Source organism: Ictidomys tridecemlineatus, chromosome 3 (genome assembly GCF_052094955.1).
Source record: "Ictidomys tridecemlineatus isolate mIctTri1 chromosome 3, mIctTri1.hap1, whole genome shotgun sequence".
NCBI classification, from domain to species: domain Eukaryota; kingdom Metazoa; phylum Chordata; class Mammalia; order Rodentia; family Sciuridae; genus Ictidomys; species Ictidomys tridecemlineatus.
This window is the reverse complement of record NC_135479.1, coordinates 43,820,193-43,839,499: the sequence shown is the minus strand read 5'-3', so window position 1 is coordinate 43,839,499 and position 19,307 is coordinate 43,820,193. Positions and strand designations below refer to the sequence as shown.

General features: G+C 44.3%; 1 protein-coding gene across 1 annotated transcript in view; it reads right to left on the bottom strand.

The window, feature by feature from the left end:
* The window catches only part of Gosr1 (golgi SNAP receptor complex member 1), a 67,152-nt gene that overhangs the window by 1,089 nt on the left and 46,756 nt on the right, over positions 1–19,307 (bottom strand). Inside the window, exon 9 of the transcript XR_013436237.1 lies at positions 423–1,852. The gene's annotated coding sequence lies outside the window, so the exon portion shown is untranslated. The remainder of the gene's footprint in view (positions 1–422; positions 1,853–19,307) is intronic.

Below are 19,307 nucleotides of genomic sequence, written 5' to 3'. Positions count from 1 at the left end.
TGGATTTTCTATTTCTCATACTGGGGGTTGGGGCAGGCTAAGGTGACTATAGTCTCGTCCTCACTGTTGTCACGGAGATATCCTCATCCCATTGTTCTGGGTCCCTGTGGATGGTTGTTGGCTTGACTTTCAGTCTCCTATTGATGCTCTGGCCCCTCATACACTTACAGATAATTCAGTGTTTCCTCCTGAATCCATTGGGAAATAGCTGAGGCCCTCCAAACACAATAATTCTACATCGGGTAGAATTATTTTTTTTTCTTGTTTAACAAGAAGTCCAGGGCTAGGATGTAGAGTACTTGCCTAGTATGTTCAAAGCTCTAGATTCCATCCCCAGAACTGAAGGGGAAAAAAAAGTCCATATATGGGTAACCTAGGGAGGTGAAATGCCTCCAGAGTGTCATCATTCATGTCTCAAGTACCTTCAGTCTTCTTGCTTCACCAACCTGGCCCACAGCTTTGGTCCTTTTGCATTCTACCTCATGGCCACAGGATGGGTGCTACAGCTCCAGCCATTTCAGGTAGCAAGAAGGAAGAAAGCGGGGAAGGCAAAAAAGGTACATGAAAGCTGATCAGTTTTCCTTTATAGAGCTTTCCTGGACATTCCATCTAGAGACTTCTGCTTTATATTCTTTGACCACAACTGTGTCATATGAACACCTCTAGCTACAAAGGTACTGGGTAGCAACTAGTGCTTCAACTAGATGTGAATTATGAAAGTATTAGTTAATTAATATATAAATGAAAGTATCAAGGTAAAGTTCAATCATGGAAAGAACAGCTGCAGAATACCAGACACTGCTGCATTTGGGGAACTTACAGTCTCGTTTCTGGAAAGATTAAACAAATTAATTCATAATCACAATCTATGATAGTGTTACCAAACCCAGGCCCAGATGTTCATCCCACGGGGGGGAAAAAAAAAAACATCATCCAAGAGCCATGTGCTGGGGAGAGAGAGAGGATTTATTGAGGTCACCCTCTCAAATCCAGGGAGGCATAGGACAAGAATAATGAGGGCCGGGCGCCGTAATCCCAGTGACTCAGGAGGCTGAGACAGGAGGGTCATGAGTTCAAACCCAGCCTCAGCAATGGCAAGGTGCTAAGCAACTCAGTGAGACCCTGTCTCTAAAGAAAATACAAAATAGGGGTGGGGATGTGGCTCAGTGGTCTAGTCCTCCTGAGTTCAATCCCTGGTAGCCCCACCCAACACCAAGGGGAAAAAAAAGAATAATGAAGGAGATCTGGGCGCAGTGGCATGCACTGAGGTCCCAGCTCCTCAGGAGGCTGAGGCAAGTTCAAGGGCAGCCTGGGCAGCTTAGTGAAACCCTGTCTCAACATAAAATTTAGAAAAGGGCTATGCATGCAACTCAGTGATAGAGCACTCCTGGGTTCAACCCAGTCCTTCAAAATGATGATAATAATAGTGAGAGAGGGATGGGCTGATAAAAATGAGGAATATTCACGTCTTTTCTGGGAATAGGTGGAGATCTCTCAGGAACTCGTCCACCTCCTTTCATGGGCATTTCTGGTCAAGGTGGTGGCTGGGTGTCTTTTTTTTGTTTTTGGTGCTGGGGATTGAACTCGGGGGCACTCAACCATTGAACCACATCCCCAGCCCTGTATTGTATTTTATTTAGAGACAGGGTCTCACTGAGTTGCTTAGGGCCTCGCTGTTGCTGAGGCTGGCTGTGAACTCATGATCCTCTTGTCTCAGCCTCCCAAGGTACTAGGATTACAGGCGTGCACCACCGGGTGGCAGGTGTCTTAAAGCTAGGCAAGTCAAGTTCCAGTTCCAGACAAAGCATTTCTCAAATGATCCACTTGTCTACACGCAGAGCAGAGTTGAAATCTGGTGCAAAGTTTAAGGCAGCAAAAGAGACACAGATGCCAAGCCTCTTCACCCCGTTCCCGTCACCCATGGGACATCTGTAGGCCCGAACAAGAGTCAGTGTTTTCAGCCAAAGTGGACTTCAGGTCCCTGGGCACCTGTCATCACCATAACTCACAAGCCAGAAGTGTCATCCGCAGCAAAGTTCGTGGGAGGCTAAAAATGTACTGCCCGGCTGTGTGACCTCCAAATTAGTGATTTTAACAACATTTATGAGCAAGTTAAGCTGAAGGGTTCATTTAGGACTTTCTCTGGTAACAGCAGGTGTTGGAAGTACCTATGAGAAGCGGTAATGGGGGGACTTAGTACAGGCAAGGGAATCAGGAGCATTCTCTCGGAGGAAGTGACGGTGACACCAGGTTCTGAGGAAACCCTCCAGGTGTGGAAGGGTGAAGGTGTTGAGTCGGGGCCAGTCAATGGCTGGCATGGGTCAGGTCAAGGTGGCACAGTGCTGGACTCCCCATAGAGCCACCAGGGCGGCCGGTGAGGGAGCCTGGCTCACACCCAGTGCTTAATCTCTTAGTATAGGGGGTTGGTGACAGTGACGGGGTTGACTGATGGCTCATTTCCGATGATAAAAACCATTTAAAGAAGAAGGAAGAATAGGCAGGCATGGTGGCTCACACCTGTAATCCCAGCTTAAAATGAGGAAGAAGAAGAGGAGGAGGAGGAGGAGGAGGAGGATTCAGATCATCCATGTCTACATCGGAAACAAACATGGACCCTCATTCAGTCCAGTTCTACAAGCTCACACTGAAAGCTACCACATGCCAGGTCATGATGGGCACAGGCAGGAGCGGTATGACATGTAGCTCTGGCCTCGAGCACATTTTGAGGTCTTCAGGGAGGCATGCGATGAATCCAGCCTAATTCCATTTTAAGATTGGGAGCCATCTTGTCACAAAATCATGAAAAAGTTAATATCTGTTTTACTATAAATGACTGTGGTTTCTAAACTTGCTTGGAATGCCTGCCCATGCCTTGAACTCACCCATGCCTGGCTCTCCCTGACCAGATAATAACCCTCTCTGAAATTTAGTGGCGCCTCCTAAATTCTGGTGTTGGGATCTAAATTTACTCCCCAACTTGAAATGTTAAACCATTTAGACCATGAACCTACTACCTGCCTTTGTATTATGCTTGTCAAAATCCTGTTATCTGTAAGTTCTCAAGACACCCCCCCCTTTTGCAACTTTTTGTGCTATAAAACCATGCTCCTAGAGACCTGGGGTACTGTCCTCTAACCCAAGGATTTTGGGAGAGACAGTCTCGGCTGCAATTGTAAGCTTGCTTTAGTTTGATTTAAAATTGGAGTCGGTGGTCTTTGCGTCACGGTTTAACAGCATGTGGAGCCAACCATCTGCTGGGTCTGTAGTGACCACTCCAACAGGGGGACAAGGAGGTAGGCCTCACGCCTGTGACTGGGAAAAGGGTCCTGTCATCCAATAGGGTAGAAAAACACTGAATTATGGGCTGGGGCTGTAGCTCATTGGTAGAGCGTCCACCTCGCATGCGTGAGGAACTGGGTTTGATCCTTAGCACCACATAAAAAAATAAAGATTTTTTTTAAAAAAAAAACACTGAATTAAATAAAACTTGACTGGAAGACTTTCAGAGCCTTGGAGCTGAAGGATACCATGAATCTCCAAGAAAGAGTAGATATTCAGTATTTCCAAAATTGAATGGGCTGCCAAGCTCTTTCTTTGAAATTTTCTTCTAAATCTGCTTTAGATTTCCTGACCCAACCATTTCTCTGTGTTATTTAAAACCCTTAAACATCCTTTTTAAAAAGCTGTGTAACACATATAATTCATAACCTATTTTCTTATCTGCTCCCTCCCCTTTCTGGGGATGTAAGTGTCCAGTTTTTCTCCCTTCAGTTGTTTTTCTATAATTTAAAATAGGGCTTAAGCACTAAAGGGAGCAAATTCTGAAGGTGTTTCTGAGCAGGTCTTGCTGCTGAGGCTGCTGCTTGGCCGGGCTCCCAGATCTCCCAAGCCAGACAACAGCCAGAGCCTCCCCATAGGGGCACCTGGTGAGGTCGCCATGGCAACCACAGGAGGGAGGAAGGGAAGATGCTCAAGGGAGGGGACTAGACAAGGAAGCCCAGGCCTTGAGGTTGACCAGACTAGACTGTTGGGGGACCTTTGGGGGATGATGACCTTTACTGTCTTCATGTCTCTGGGGAGCATCAGGCTACCGTGGGTCAGAATCAGAAGGATTCTTCTTCCCAAGAGACTGCTGGATCAAAGCTCAGGCTGAGAAATTGAATAGCTTGGGGCTGATCAGTCTTTATTCCTGCCTTGGTGTGAGCCCACAACTCCAAAAAGAAGCCAAAGCTTCTTTAATTCTTTTTTATTGGATGGAAATTTTTCTTCTAGAAATTTCTCAATTTGGTTCGAATTGTAGGCTCCTCCAGGAAGTTGTAACCAGGATCTCTTTATATATTGGATTCCTCAGAGGAAGACGTTTCTAGGTGAGAACACAGTAGACCCTGGCCTTGCACTCCCAGCAATGCAGCTTGTAGAGGGACTATGATGCAAGGTCCCCTGTCCCAGAGGCCTGGGATCTGATGGTGGAGCCCTCACCTTGACTCTCAAGACAGCCGCCCATTCTGTAGAGCATCTCCTCTCTATGGAAATTGTCTGTGTGCCTGGGGCCATCATGAGATTCATTCTTCAATTTATAAAACGGGGGTGCTGGGGGTGTGGCTCCGTGATAGAGCACTTGCCTAGCATGCACAAAACCCTGGGTTCAACCCCCAGCACTGCAAACCAACAAAACTACATAAAAACCGTGCAAGTTATATATGCCAAACTGCTCACCGTGGCCAGGTGGGTGGGCAGGAGGACTGAGGAGGTGATAAAGGCTGCCTTTGGGTTTTTATTTCATAACCCTTGTATCATTGGAAACTTCCAATGAACTTTATCCCTGTCTTACTTTTATAATTCATAATTTAATTAAAATAGGAATTTATGAGGGAGGAAAAATTATTCCCTTTAATCCATTAGCTGAAACAATCAATGTGAATATCTGAGCGTTTGTCTTCCAGGCTTTTAAGAAGGAATTTGTTTTGAATATACAGCAGCAGCCACTTTATAACTAAAGGGCTCAGCTAAGTGCTCTCTGCACAGCAGCCGGACTTTGCTTTTAAGTCGCAGACCTCTTCCGTTTTCCTGGGGCCCACCCTCTGCAGATGCGCCAGCCTCGCCTGGGACCCAAGGTGGGGATGCAGTGGGCGTGGTCCGAGGGGCTGGAGGCCCTTGGAAGCTGCTCTCGGAGCTTGGCCTGACTGAGCCAGAATCCTGAAAAGCTCCCGCCCTGTGCATTGTCCCAGGGAGTGTCCCAGGGGTCACATCTTCCTGACTTTTGCTTTGGATTCAATTCTGGCTCTGGGTCCTCACCTGAGAACTAGAATTCGGTCGGGCCCTGATTGCCAGTCTCCTCTGAGTCCCACTCAATTGTCTTTCTTTGCTGTAATCCTAACTGTACCCTCTTGGGACCCCAGCTGCAGGCAGGGCTGTTTGGTCTAGTGGGGACACCGGGCTCTTCAGATCCTCTTCCTTCCTCTGTGGAAGTGGAAGCCCCTTTCCCTGTTGCTGAGCCATTCTGCGGGCCTGTGGCCGTGCCAAGATGTCCATTCAAAGGGCAATTGAATGCTGGGAAGTGTGTTCTGGGACTGAACCTGGATCTGAGAAAAGGCCAATGTGATTTGTTTTCACCACTAAAACCAGATCCTACGGTCCTCCCACACTCACCCATCTGCCGGGGGCTTTGGGAGGCCTAGCTCCCTCCGGGTGGTTGGCAGGTAAAGAACTTCTAGGGTCCCAGGACAATCCCTGGGGAGGGGAACACAGTTCCAGGCCGCCCTCTAGGGGAAACTGAACTCAAGCGCAATGAACTCGTGTTTTGATCATGACCTCTTGGAGCTGCTCCTGGGCTGGTTAAACAGGCAGGCGGTAAACACGCACCCAAGGCGACCAGCACGTGGTTCCCTGCACAGCGGGTTTAATTATGAGCATGACTTAATGTTAACAAAATGTGGGGCAAATAGAGGGGGAAAAAAATCTACACCTCCCCACCCCCTCCCGTGTCCTCCACAGCTCTTCCAACAGGGTAGGGTCCCCTCTCCCTCCTGGGTGATTTTCCCCAGGGCTGGGGAGTGTTTTGTTTCTTCCCTAATTTCATTTGCATTACATCATTGATACCAGCTCACTGTGGCAAAATTGGAAAATGTAAAAGGCATAAAAAAAAAAATCTTCCCCCACTTCCTAGCCTCGCCACTTCCTGTCTCTCTCTAAGCAGCTTACAGTTAGTTGTGGCACTCGCTGCCATCTGAACTCATCTTCTTGTTGACTTCTTTATTTCCTTGTTGACTGTTTCTCCCCACCACACCCCTAAGTCCTATGAGAGCAGGGACCTCGTCTGTCTGTGCCCAGGCTGTGAGCGCAGGAGAGGGCCTGGCCACAGCAGCCACCCTCCTGCGTGGCTGATGGATGAGTGCTCAGGTGAGGCCACCTGTTCCTAGCTCTTCCTTATCCCGAATTCTACACCCAAATTGTTTCAGGTCAGGTGTGGCTCAGGGAGGCTCTGGATGCCAGGAAGGCACAGAGAAGGTGGATCCCATGAAGATGACCTGAGAGTCACATGCCTACCCTGAGTCCTCCTGAGAGGAGCAGTGAGGGAGGAGGAAGGGCTCCTGTCAGATCCCTACTGTGGGGACTATATCCTCAAAACCCTTTTTTTTTTTTTTGTCCAGGAATCAGAGAGGTTCATTGACTTGCTCAAGATCTTGCAGCTGGTCCTCAGTGGAGTTAGGACAGGAAGTCCAGATGCAATAATAATAAGAGAGCCGTCTTTTAGAAAAAAACTATCAAATCAGAAACAGGGGTTACATTTTCAGAAGGATTTCAATTAAAAAGAAGCTCTAAGGCTCATCTCAGGGGACTCAAATGCCCTTTGCCTTTGGCTGCTCTTCTGTCAAAAGCCTTCATCTGTGTGTTAAGGAAATGGATTTCATAAGAGTGAATTCAACAGGGAGGTCTGGCAACCTGGTTAACTGAGGCAAAGGTCGCGGGAGTTTATGAATCTCCTTGAGACTCTTGCTGTCTGACTGGTTTCATATGAATTGGCCTTTATGCATCAGAACTTTAAAACTCTATGTTTGTTAAATATCTTTTAGAAAATTGTGAAACCATTGTGGGGAGGGTAGGAGATGGTAGTAGTTCTTCACTGACACAGGTTTACCACCTCCTTTAAACTAGATTCCACGTGTACTTGCAAATTAAAAATGTACCACCCTGCCTCTCTTACTCCTTGTTCTTTCAAAGCCACAAATTGTCTCAGAGAAGCTTTTGCAATGATCCTTGCAGTCTGCACCCTCCTCACAGCAAGTTTACAAGTGGAACCCCACAAAGAGACTCTGGGGTTCTAGTTTAAATTCTGTAGGTCTTTCAGTGCCCCCCAGCTGGGCTCTTCCCAGGACAACCCCGGTGCTATCCTTCCTGCTCACCTACAGCTGCGATCACCAGCACTCCCCAGCCAGGACTCTGTTGGGCACTCAACACAACAGTCCAAACCATCATTTTATGTTTTTGGTGCCCGTGACTGAACTCAGGGCCTTACCACTGAGCTAGGCCCCCAGCCCAATTTTAATGAAAAGTCTAAGGGCTCTCATCTCTGGATTCCTATTCATGTTCTGGGAAGTTCGCTCCTTAAAGTTTCTTCAAGATTAGTCCTAGCCTGATTGGTGACACTGAGTGTTCCCCCACATCAAGGGCAACGTCCCAGCTACCCAAGGAGCCTCTGCAAAGAGTCCAGTGCAGCAGCAGCAGGCTGTGCCCGGGAGCCCTCTGCCCCTGGAGGCCTGCTTTGCTCAGAGGCATCTCCCCGGGGCAGGTGCGGGGAAGAGGCGAGGTCCTCAGGGGTAAAAAAAATCCACTTCCCTAGAGTTTTCTCTCTGCTAACAGAAGGAGGGATTCAGTGATGCAAACATTAAGAAAACCCTGGGCTGGGGACTGGCTGGGCATGTGACTGGAGAACAGGCAGAAGAGTTACTCCCACTACATACAGCTAGAGAATGTGAGACAGGCAGACCACAGAGGAGTGGAATCCATAGCAGGTAGCAGATTTTCATTTTTACCAATGGTTTCTCATTCTCAATGCTAATAATCTGGGGAAACATCAGAAAGGACTCTTGGTTCCACTCTCAGAAGCTCAGTTTTGCTTTAACAGATTCCCAAGTATCATTTATTGAACATGTACAATGTATCACTTCCTTTCCCAGGTCTTTTGAGCTTCAGGAGAACCTAAAAATAGGGATTAGTGTCCTCATTTTACAGATGAGAAAACAAAGCCTTATAACTGTTGGAGTTGAACAACAAAAATTGATATCTTGCCAGGCACGGGGGTGCATACTTGTAATCCCAGAGGCTTAGGAGGCTGAGACAGGAGGATCAAGAGTTCAAAGCCATCCTCAGCAAAAGCCAGGTGCTAAGCAACTCAGTGAGACCCTGTCTTTAAAGAAAATACAAATTAGGGCTGGGGATGTAGCTCAGTGGTTGAGTACCCCTGAGTTCAATCCCGGGTACTCCCCCTACTCCCTTCCAACAAAACAAAGTTTCCCAGCTTCAAATCCTGTCCACACAGAACTCACCTCTCATTCCTGCCCTTTAGCTGCCTTTATCATAGCTGAATAATTTTTTTGTAGTTATAGATGGACTGAATGCTTTTGCTTTATTTTTATGTAGTGCTGACAATCAAACCCAGTGCCTCACACATGCTAGGCAAGCGCTCTACCACTGAGCTACAGCCCCAGCCCTACCATTGCCTTTGTTGATATACTTATGAGCATTAACTCACATAACCCTAACAACATCTTCAGGCCATAATTATGACATAATCACAGCAGCCACTTTATTATCCCTTTTATAGAGAAGGAATTGACCATTAGTGAGACCAAGAGAAAACTGTGAAAAATCATATCTATGATTCTGGGTCTGATGCTCCCTCCTTCAAAACCGGATACCTACCCAGAATTCCAGGCAGGCTTATCTGTCTTCTCCAGCTATTCAGGTGCCGCCAAGCTCCAAGTCCAAGGCAAGGCCTGCTTGCCCCCAAGGAGCAAATACTGTCACTCAGAGCAAGATGCTTTTTGCCTGATGTGAACACAGTCCTGTTTAGCTCTGGGATATGCTTCTGGGCATTAAAAGCTCAGCCCTGGGGCTGGGGATGTGGCTCAAGCGCCTGGCATGCGTGCCGCCCGGGTTCGATCCCCAGCACCACATACCAACAAAGATGTTGTGTCCGCCGAGAACTAAAAAAAAAAAAAAAAAACTAAAAAATAAATATTAAAAATTCTCTCTCTCTCTCTCTCTCTCTCTCTCTCTCTCTCTCTCTCTCTCTCTCTCTTAAAAAAAAAAAAAAAAGCTCAGCCCTGAAAGGGATCCTTTAGGCAGTGTCTGCTGTTTCTGTGGCTCATCAGCCATCTGGTAGAAGCTTCAGTGAAAGGCTGAGTTTTCAATCTAATCTTTTGGAGAGAGGCAGAATACCCCTTCCTTCATATATCAGCATTTTTTTGGGGGGGGGGGTACTAGGGATTGAACCCAAGGGCACTTACCCACTGAGCCACATCCCTAGACCTTTTAAAATTTTTATTTAGAGACAGGGTCTCACTAAGTTGTGTACAGCCTCTCTCTCAGTTGCTGAGGCTGGTTTTGAACCTTCGATCCTCCTGCCTCAGCCTCCCAAGCTCATGGGATTACAGGCATGTGTCACTGTACTTGGCTCATATCAGCATTTTTGAATTAACTTTTTGTGATTCTGGCACAGCCAGGTGAGAAGTGGTGACCCTTTGAGAGCAGCTTGTGGCCTGGAGATATTCAGCACCAAGGCCAGCGCCACATGAGCTGCTGAAAGCCAAACAGCCATAAAGCAGAGGTTCTTCAACACTGGCTGCATGTTGGAATCACTTAGACAGCTTACACACACACACACACACACACACACACACACACACACACACACATACACACACACACACTCACACACACACATATACCTTTTTTTTTAAGAGAGAGTGAGAGAGGAGAGAGAGAGAGACAGAATTTTTTTTTTTAATATTTATATTTTAGTTCTTGGCGGACACAACATCTTTGTTGGTATGTGGTGCTGAGGATCAAACCCGGGCCGCACGCATGCCAGGCCAGCACGATACTGTTTGAGCCACATCCCCAGCCCCATATATACCTTTTAAAAATATATATATATACCTTTAAAAATATATATACACCTTTAAAAATATATATCTTTAAATATATATATATATATATATAAACCTTTAAAAATATATAAATACCTTTAAATATATGTGTGTGTGTGTGTGTGTGTGTGTGTATTTTAGTGTCCTGGCTCCACTCTAGTCTAATTGGATCAGAAGTTCTGGGAATAAGTTCCAGCACTCTTCCTGGTATGTAATTAAGCAGGTGATTGTAATATGTAACAAAGATTAGGGAAAAACCACAGTAATGAATCCAAACAGGAAGTGGAGTGTCCCAAATATAGGCAGCACCAGGGGACCAGGAGAGGATGAGTTTAAAACACAACTTGAGGGAGAGGTCATTTAGTTCTGCCCGTTCTGTTCTGCCTCCATGACACGATTCCTGGCCCACTCTAAATGGGTGAATGCTGATCTCTCCGACCTGGGGTCATCCTGACCTCTCTTCTTAGGACGTCCAGAAGTTCAGGAAGCAATTAAACATCCCTCTTGGCAAACTGGAGAGCACCACTGGGTCTTCAACCCCATAAAACAACCCCCAAACCATGACTCAGAAAGAAATCCTGAGGTTGAAGCCTTAGTGGTCTGGGAATTGGCAGAATGTATCCTGCCTTCAAGATTTTAGAAAAGAAAACCAAGTGTTGTTTGGTTATTTATAATGAGATAAAAATAAGAAATTACTGTATAGTTAAAAAAACATAGGGTATTGGTTATATTTGAACTGTTAATCAGGGGTTGGGCATCTGCATGATGAAATTCAATGTGGCCACTGCAAAGCCTGTTGCATATGAAGATTAATGACATGGGAAGTTGTGCGTGTGTGTAGTGGCACCCCCTTTCTCCACAGAAAAGTCTTAACTGGGCTTCTCCAGAAATCTTCACCATGGCAGATTTTAGGACTGTCAGCAAAAGAGTCTCTGCAAAAGAGTTCAGTGTAGATAAACTTCCTGTTTTCATGTTGCCCTGTCTTACTTGGCCACTGGCTGGGAAGATATCAGCACTCTCCCTTACTAGTTTTTCACAAACATATCCAGTATGGTAATTTGTAGAAATGTGTAAACAAGGCCTCTGGCCTTGAACGGGGCTTCACAGATATGTCTATATTTTAAAGATAAGTTACAAATGGGCTCCATGGTAACAGCTGGCAGGGGGAGGAAAGAAAGGGGAGAAGAAGCTCTTCCTTCTCAGGTGTTGTCCTTGAAGGGTTAACTTGCCCAGAACAGTGAAAGAAAAAGCTACTTTTATGTAAACTTCTGCAGACTGTGAACTTCTGAGCCCCTCCCCTTACATGCTGGGTATAAAACTCTGAAAATACCTGAACTCGGGGTTCAGGGGATTTATTGATTACAGCAAAATCTGTGCCCTTTGAACTTGGCTGCAGCCAAATAAAACTGTTTCCTGCTATGTTCTGTGCCTTACCTCGTCTGTCCCTACAACATGTACTTAATGAAAAAAATCTGGTCACAAGACAGTATACACCATATTATCTCCCAGTTTTACATAAAATATGCATGTGTTTAGACATTTTTTATTTTTTGGTACTGGGGATTGAACCCAGGGGCACGTAACCACTGAGGCACATCCCTAGTCATTGTTTATATTTTATTTAGAGTTATAGTCTCACTCAACAAGTTGCTTAGGGCCTCACTAAGTGAGTGGCTTTGAGCTCACTATCCTCCTGTCTCAGCCTCCCAAACCACTGGGATTATAGGCATGCACTACTGTGCCTGGCTAGACATGTAAAAATGAATAATACACAAAGTAATAATAGCCATCGTGGGATGATGGGGGAATAGAACATTTTTATTTTCCTGTGTGATCTATATTTTCTACAATAAACACATGTTAATTTTGCTGTCAAAAAATACTTAAAAAAGCACATATGCTAAACTTTGCCATTTTCAGCAGGGAGTTCTAGGCTGAAATACATATAATTTCATGTCAATGACATTCAAATTATGACAGCAATATACTTCCCTGGAATAAAGAACTTTTTTCTAATATTGTATTGTTGGGAAATAAATTCAGGGCTTTGCACAAGTTAGGCAAACATATCCAGTATAGTAGTTTACTATAGTAGTATACTATATCCCTAGTCCTTTTTATTTTGAGACAGTCTTGCTAAGTTGCCTAGACTGGGCCTTGAACTTACAATCCTCCTGCCTCAGCCTCTTGCCTAGCTGGGATTTTGAGTATGCACCATTACACCCAGTCAAGAACTTCTTTAAGGAAAATGCCAGTGTTTACTTAGAAATAAACATCAATCTGGTAGAATGCTGCCTAGCAGATGAATTTTAATTTATGTGAAATTTGTATGAACTGATTAATGGGTTGGATCCCAGAGCAAGACCAGAATAAAGTCCTGAAGAAGTATTGAAAAAGAAAGCATTTCTTGTTAGTTTCCATTGCTTTCTTAAAAGGACATGAACTTGGACGAGGTCTACAATCCCTACAAGCCCACATCACATCCCAGGTGGGAAGCAGAAAGCAGACTGTGAGAAAGAAAATTAATCAAACCTTTGATCCAAGACAGGCTGGGAGAGCCCTTTTTAGATTCTCTTCATGGGTCACCTTCAGTAGAAAAGGGGCAAGAAGTCAGAATGCTGCTACAGTGTCCACTTAAATAGAAACCCCCAGTTCTGCTTGTCTTAGTGGAGCCATGGCCCAGACGTCATCATTGCCAACTGGGTGCCACCAGAAATGATTGACTACGATGTGATGAGAAACGCTCACAGTTCCATTAATGGTTTGGTGCTCCAATTTCCTACCAGTGTGGAGTTTCTGAAGTGCTCTTGGCTAAACAGAACAGTCTCTATCTATCCATTAAGAAATATGCTTTCAATACTGATGTTTTCAAAGCGGCTACTTCGCTTTTTAAAGATGTAATTGAGATGATTGTAAAATGCAGTCTCTGCAGAGTGAAAGATCAAAAGTCCTCCCCACCTACGACCTGCAGTCTGCTCGTTCTTTTCATCAGGCAACTGCTCGTGACGCTTTCTTGAATATCTTCCCCCTATTCAACACCCTAAAACAAACCGCTTATTAAAATGGGAGAAGTATTTGAATCAATATTTCACCAAAAAGATAATGCAGATGACAAGTACACTCATGGAAAGATGATCAACATCCTTCATCATTAGGGAAATGCAGATGCAAACCATAATGAGAGGTCGCTGCGCATCTAATTCAGTGGCTGAAACTCAGAAGATCTTACACCAAATGTTGGTCGGACTATGAACTGGGACTCACGTACTGCAAAATCAAATACTTAGGAGAATAGCTTGGCATTTTCTTAAACATTTGCCAAATGATCCAGTTATTCCCCTGTAGACTTTTACCAAAGAGAAAAGGAAATATGTCTATACCTAGATCTATGCAGGAAGGTTTGGAGCAGCTTCACTCGTCACGGCCTCCAAACGGAATCAACCCAAGAGGGTAACAGCAGAGAAGCAGATGAGAAAACTGTGTCCCATTCACACGACAGGACACCATTCAGCAGTAAAACAGAATGGGTTCTTGGGATACAAACAACATGCTTGAATAACAAAATAGTAAAGATAAATGAAAGAAGCCAGATTCCCCCACCTCTCAAGAGTACATATTCTATGATTCTACTTATATACAACTCTAAGAGCCGGGTGCAGTGGCCCATGCCTGTCATCCCAGTGGCTTGGGAGGCCAAGACAGGAGGATCTTGAGTTCAAAGTCAGCCTCAGCAACTTAGAAGCCCTAAGCAATTTAGCAAGTCCCTGTCTCTAAATAAAATATAAAAAAGGTTGGGGATATGGTCTCTGAGTTCAATCCTCAGTACCAAAACAAACAAACAAACAAAAACTCTAGGAAATGTGAACTAATTTATTGTGACAGAAAGCAGAGCTGTGGTTACTTGGGGAGAGTGGGTGGGAAAGGGCTGGAGGAAAGGTTTATTTTGTGTTTTATTTTTGTTTTTTTTTTTTAGTTGTAGTTGAACACAATACCTTTATTTTATTTATTTTTATGTGATACTGAGGATTGTACCTAGTGCCTCACACATGCTAGGTGAGCGCTCTATCATTGAGCCACAACCCCAGCCCAAGTTAGGTTATTTAAAGTCTTTTCATTTATAATCAATGTGCCATTAATGTCAGTATAGATACATCTTTTTACCTCTATGAGATTCTTAGAGGTGGAGTCACTTGATCAGGGGTTATGTTCATTTATGACTTTGATAGTTGCTACACAACTGTCCTATGTCTCTCACTGGTTCAAGTCTCACCTCTCTGAAATGGAAAGGATAATTTCTATATAGGCTGCCAAGCAGCAACCTGAATTCCACAAAAGGGATCTTGTTGAAGATCACTCTTTCACGAGTTGATAGTGCAGTCTGGTTTGCAATTACCTTTGCTTCTGAAGTTTTCTTTGGTAATAAGGGTATCTTGAAATGGGTGTGGATACTTAGGGGTATTGCAGTACCCTCTTTACCTGACCCATCACCGGACAAGAAAACAGAAAGTTTAGGTGTGTACCACAGGGAGGGGTAGTTAATGAAGAGGGGAGAACTTGTGACAACATTCAATCCCAGGTTGCTGCACTTTAGTTCAGGGCAACTGGATCCTTCCATTTATTTCATTTTCTCTTTTCAATTTATATTGAGCACATACTATGTTCATTGTGTTGGGGGATATAAAGATAAACTAGGACAGCCTCTGCTCACAATGCCCTCATGGGGAGACAGGGAGGTGCCTACTGAATGTAATGGGATGAAATGTTCTGATAGAGTTGAGGGAGCACAAAGGAAATCAGGAGGCAGAGAGGGGAGGGCCAGAGAGTCTTCCCAGAGGAAGAGGCATGGGTTGAATATTTGTGCTTCTCCCTTCAATGTCCATATATTGAAATCCTAACCTCCAACATGATGGTATTAGGAGGTGAGGGCTTGGAGAGGCAACTGGGTTAAATGTGTGGGGCTCCATGAATGGAACAGACAAGAAATTTGCTTTCTGTGTCATCTGTCAGGTGAGTATACAAGAGCTGTCTGCAAACCAGGAAGTGTGGGTCCTCACTAGATACCGTATCTGCCAGCACCTTGAACTACCCAGCCTGTGAGAAATGAATTGTTTAGCCCAGTCTAAAGTAATTTGTCCTAGCAGCTCAAACTAAAAAGATACGTGGATCTTAGTCAAAATCGAGGTGAAATTCACATAATATACAATTAATCATTTAAAATGTATAATTCTCTGGCACTTAGTATAGTCACGGAGTTGTGCAACCACCACCTCTGTGAGTCCCAAACATTTACTACCCAAAAAAGAAAACCCTATGCTCATTAAACAGTTTCTTCTGATATTAAATTTTAAAACAAGCAGGAAGCATTTCACAGGCAGGCTTGGAAAGAAGATCCTTCCAGAAAGAGCAAGTTTACAAGTCTTGGGACATTAAGTCACCTGGAATGGTGAGAATTGTGTATGTCGTGGGGGTGAAGGAGAGATGGACGAGGCAGCATAGAAGACAGGGCAAGCATAGTGGAGACCAGATGTCCCACAGGCAGCATACACTGGTCGAGGGTGTAAGGAGGAACCAGGACTCATTTGAATCATCTCCATTCCCAGAGGGACATTGCCAACTTTAACATGAATTCAGTTTGAGCCAGAATTTCTCAACTTTGGCATTACTGACATTTTGGGCTGGATAATCCTTTACTGCAGGGTAAAGGATTGTGCACTATAGGATATTTACAGATTTTCTGGCCTCCACCTACTAAATACTAGTAGCATCTTCTCCACCTCTCCCCATTCTGACAATCCAAGATGTCTCCAGACATTGTCAAATGCCCCTGGGCTCCAGGTGAGACCACTGGAAGAATTCTGACCCAGTACTCCCCAGTTCTAAGGGAGAGATTTAATCATATGGTTCAATCAGAGGCACCCCCTCTGAGCTGGGGAAGTTTTCAATCAGACAGGGCAGGACCATCTATAAAGGCACTGGACTCTGAGCTCATGAAGACAAGAGAATTAGTGTTAACACTTTGTAGCATTTAAAAACAATTCCTTCCTCCATTCACTTGACACACTTGATGCCTACTATGTGTGAGGAACTAAGTACGCCATCACTGATGAGTTAGTGGAGGAATTAATTAGCAGCCTTTTCCTTCTATGCCCACCAAGGAGAGGGCAACATTCTAAAAAAAAACCAGTGGGTTCTCCTGTGTGGGGGGGAGAGGAGGAAGGTGGGAAGATGAGGGAGATGTTGAGCTTCCTGTGAGATGGCAAGTGGTGGGGAGGAGGGGCCACCCGATTGTACTGGCTGCCCTTGCCCTCCCAGTGCCCTTGTGGGTGGCAGCACCTTGGGGGAAATGGCTATGGGATGGGACAAAGATCTCTAGGTCCAAGGGTGGCCAAGAATGGGAGGGTCTGGAGATTTCCAAGAACTGCATGGCTCAGTGAGCGTCTGTGGGATCCAGTGTGAATCTGAGTTCTGCTCCAAATAGTCTGAGACTGTGAAAGACTCTCGGGAGCTTTGCACAACCCAAGAGGCAAAGGGAAGTAGATTCAAGTATGAACAAAGTTGACATTTTTTTTGCGAGCCCAGTAGGGTAGGGGCTCTGAATAAGATTTAAATGACTAAAGAGCTATAGTGACATTTTCTGCATAAATTCCTATACATGATATAGAGGTGAAGGCAATAGTACCCTGGCTCTCAGGGATTTGACGTCTGATTGAAAACTTCCCCAGCCCTCACTGTCCAGCATTCTTTGAGGACATTCTGAGTAATTCTGTACCATCATTATCTTTTGATTTGATCTCCACAACTGCATAAAGGTGCTAGAGTCCATTTTGTAGATAGGAAAACAGAATGGTTTAGTAATGGCCTAAAAGTATCCAGCACTAGAATATAGGATGCCCAAAACTCTAAGTCTCGTTCTTTCCAGTGCACCTAGCAGCCCTGCTTATAGATGGGAAAATGGTTAGGCCAAGGGCAGTCGACTGCTATCAGAAGGACCCTGTGATTCTGAACAAGCATTTCATCTGTTACAGGGTTTGTGTCCTCATCTGTAAAAGGAGAAAGCTACTTCAGTAGACAAAGAGGACTTCATGTGTTTTGTATTAAACAAAGTGGTAGGCAGACATTTTTTTGGCTAACTCTTGTCAGCACACTGCCCTAGATATTAGGGAGCCACCCATAACTGGGACAGTGATGATAGGTTATTTAGGAAGTTAGGTTAATTCACTATGTGTGGGGGTGATGTCAGGTGGGAGGTTAGAGAGGCAGGGTATCCACTCACAGTGGCTGCAACACAGGTAATGAAGAACCCATTTACGTAGGATTCATCTTGTGGGACAGGCAGTGGGGGACAGGGAGAGAAATAGGATGAGGTTGAAAAACACAAAGTACTACATTCAGAGATAACTTGTCACTTTCAATCAAATGATTGTTTAAACTACATGTTCCTTGCATTGGATTAAAAGTAACTATATTTATTTGATCCTCCTGCAAGCAATTTCCATAAGAGTAGATTTTTAAAAAATTTTAAAAGAAATGGACTAGTTAAATGATTGCGTCTTAAAAGCTTTCTTTCTCAAAGGAGGGACACTGAACACTGTAGATCAGGATAATAATAAAGACCACTGTCAGGGGGCAAGAACACCTTCAAGTAATAGCTAGTATTCATCTAAGCAGGAAGTTAGACTTCTCAGCACCCAGTGTTTTCAGCTTTTAAGTATCTTTGTAAGATTAATAGTACAAGAGTTTTGCAAGCAAAGCAGTCTGCTGAACTGGGAAATCTTAGCTAAGGCGAGCTGACAGAAAACATCAGGCCAAAGTGTATTCTTTTCTGCTCCAACTCAGCCACGCAAATTTGTATCTTCAAGAAGGAATAAAATAGGGTTGGGGCTGTGGCTCAGGGGTAGTGCACTTACCTGGCATGTGTGAGGCACTGGGTTCGATTCTCAGCACCACATATAAATAAATGAAATAAACATCTATCAACAACTAAAAAGAATTAAAAAAAATTGGGAAACAACTTCAGCGAGTTTTCCAGCCACATGTTCATTTACTTCTAGGCATTTCTGGTATCAGACAGAAATGCCACAGAGCCTTTTATAAGAAAAGGGCAGATCATTGCTGGGCACAGTGGTGTGTGTTTGTGATCTCAGTAGCTTGCAAGGTTGAGGCAGGAGGATCATGAGTTCAAAGCCAGCCTTAACAACTCAGTGAGACCCTAAGCAACTTAGTAAGACCCCGTCTCTAAATAAAAAATAAAGGGCTGAAGATGTGGCTCAGTGGTTAAGCACCCCTGAGTTCAAACCTTGGTACCAAAGGCAGATAAAAAAGGAGTGGCAGCCCTTCAGAAGTACTGCACTTAAAAGGAAAGGCATCAACTGAGGTGGTGATTGTTCTGAGTCAGGCCTGGCCTCTGTGCTCTCTAGGAATAATTCAGGTTCTATGCTAGAGGGTATGAATAGGTGGGTGGGAAATCTGGTCCAAGTTAAAGCCACTTAAAAAAAATTTTCTATGGGGCTTAGGAACACACACCTATACTCCAGTCATTAGTGGTATAGCACCCCTGAGTACTGGGGGAAAAATTGGTGGATTGTTCATGATTTTTTTTTTTAATACCAGGGATTGAACCCAGGGGTACTTAACCACTGAGCCACATCCCCAGCCTCCTCACCCCCTTTTTTGAGACCCCCTTAGCCTCCCCAAGTTGCTTAGGGCTAAATTGCTGAGGTTGGCTTTGAACTTGCAATCCTCCTGCCTCAGCCTTCTGAGCTGCTAGGATTACAGGTGTGCACCACCGTATCTGGCCACATGATTTTTGAACATACTATTGTATGTTAGCACCTTTTTGTTTTATCATGGGCTTTAAGACACCATGAAAAATACTTGTCAATACCAAAGATTTCATAATCACCAGTCCCAAACCACCTCTGTGGTTATTGTTCTAATACAAACAACTGTAGGCACAACCATTTAGATATTTAATTTATTATTAAATTACATAACAAAGCTTCTTCTATACAGTCAGAAAATGCACATTTAGATGAGAACAAAAATTAAGTACAAATACAATAAAATTGGTTCCAAGAAGCTATTTTAAAAGCAAAAAATTAGAAAGTGCATTTGGAAAAGAATAGATTTTAAAAAATCTGTATTGGCATTTTTCAT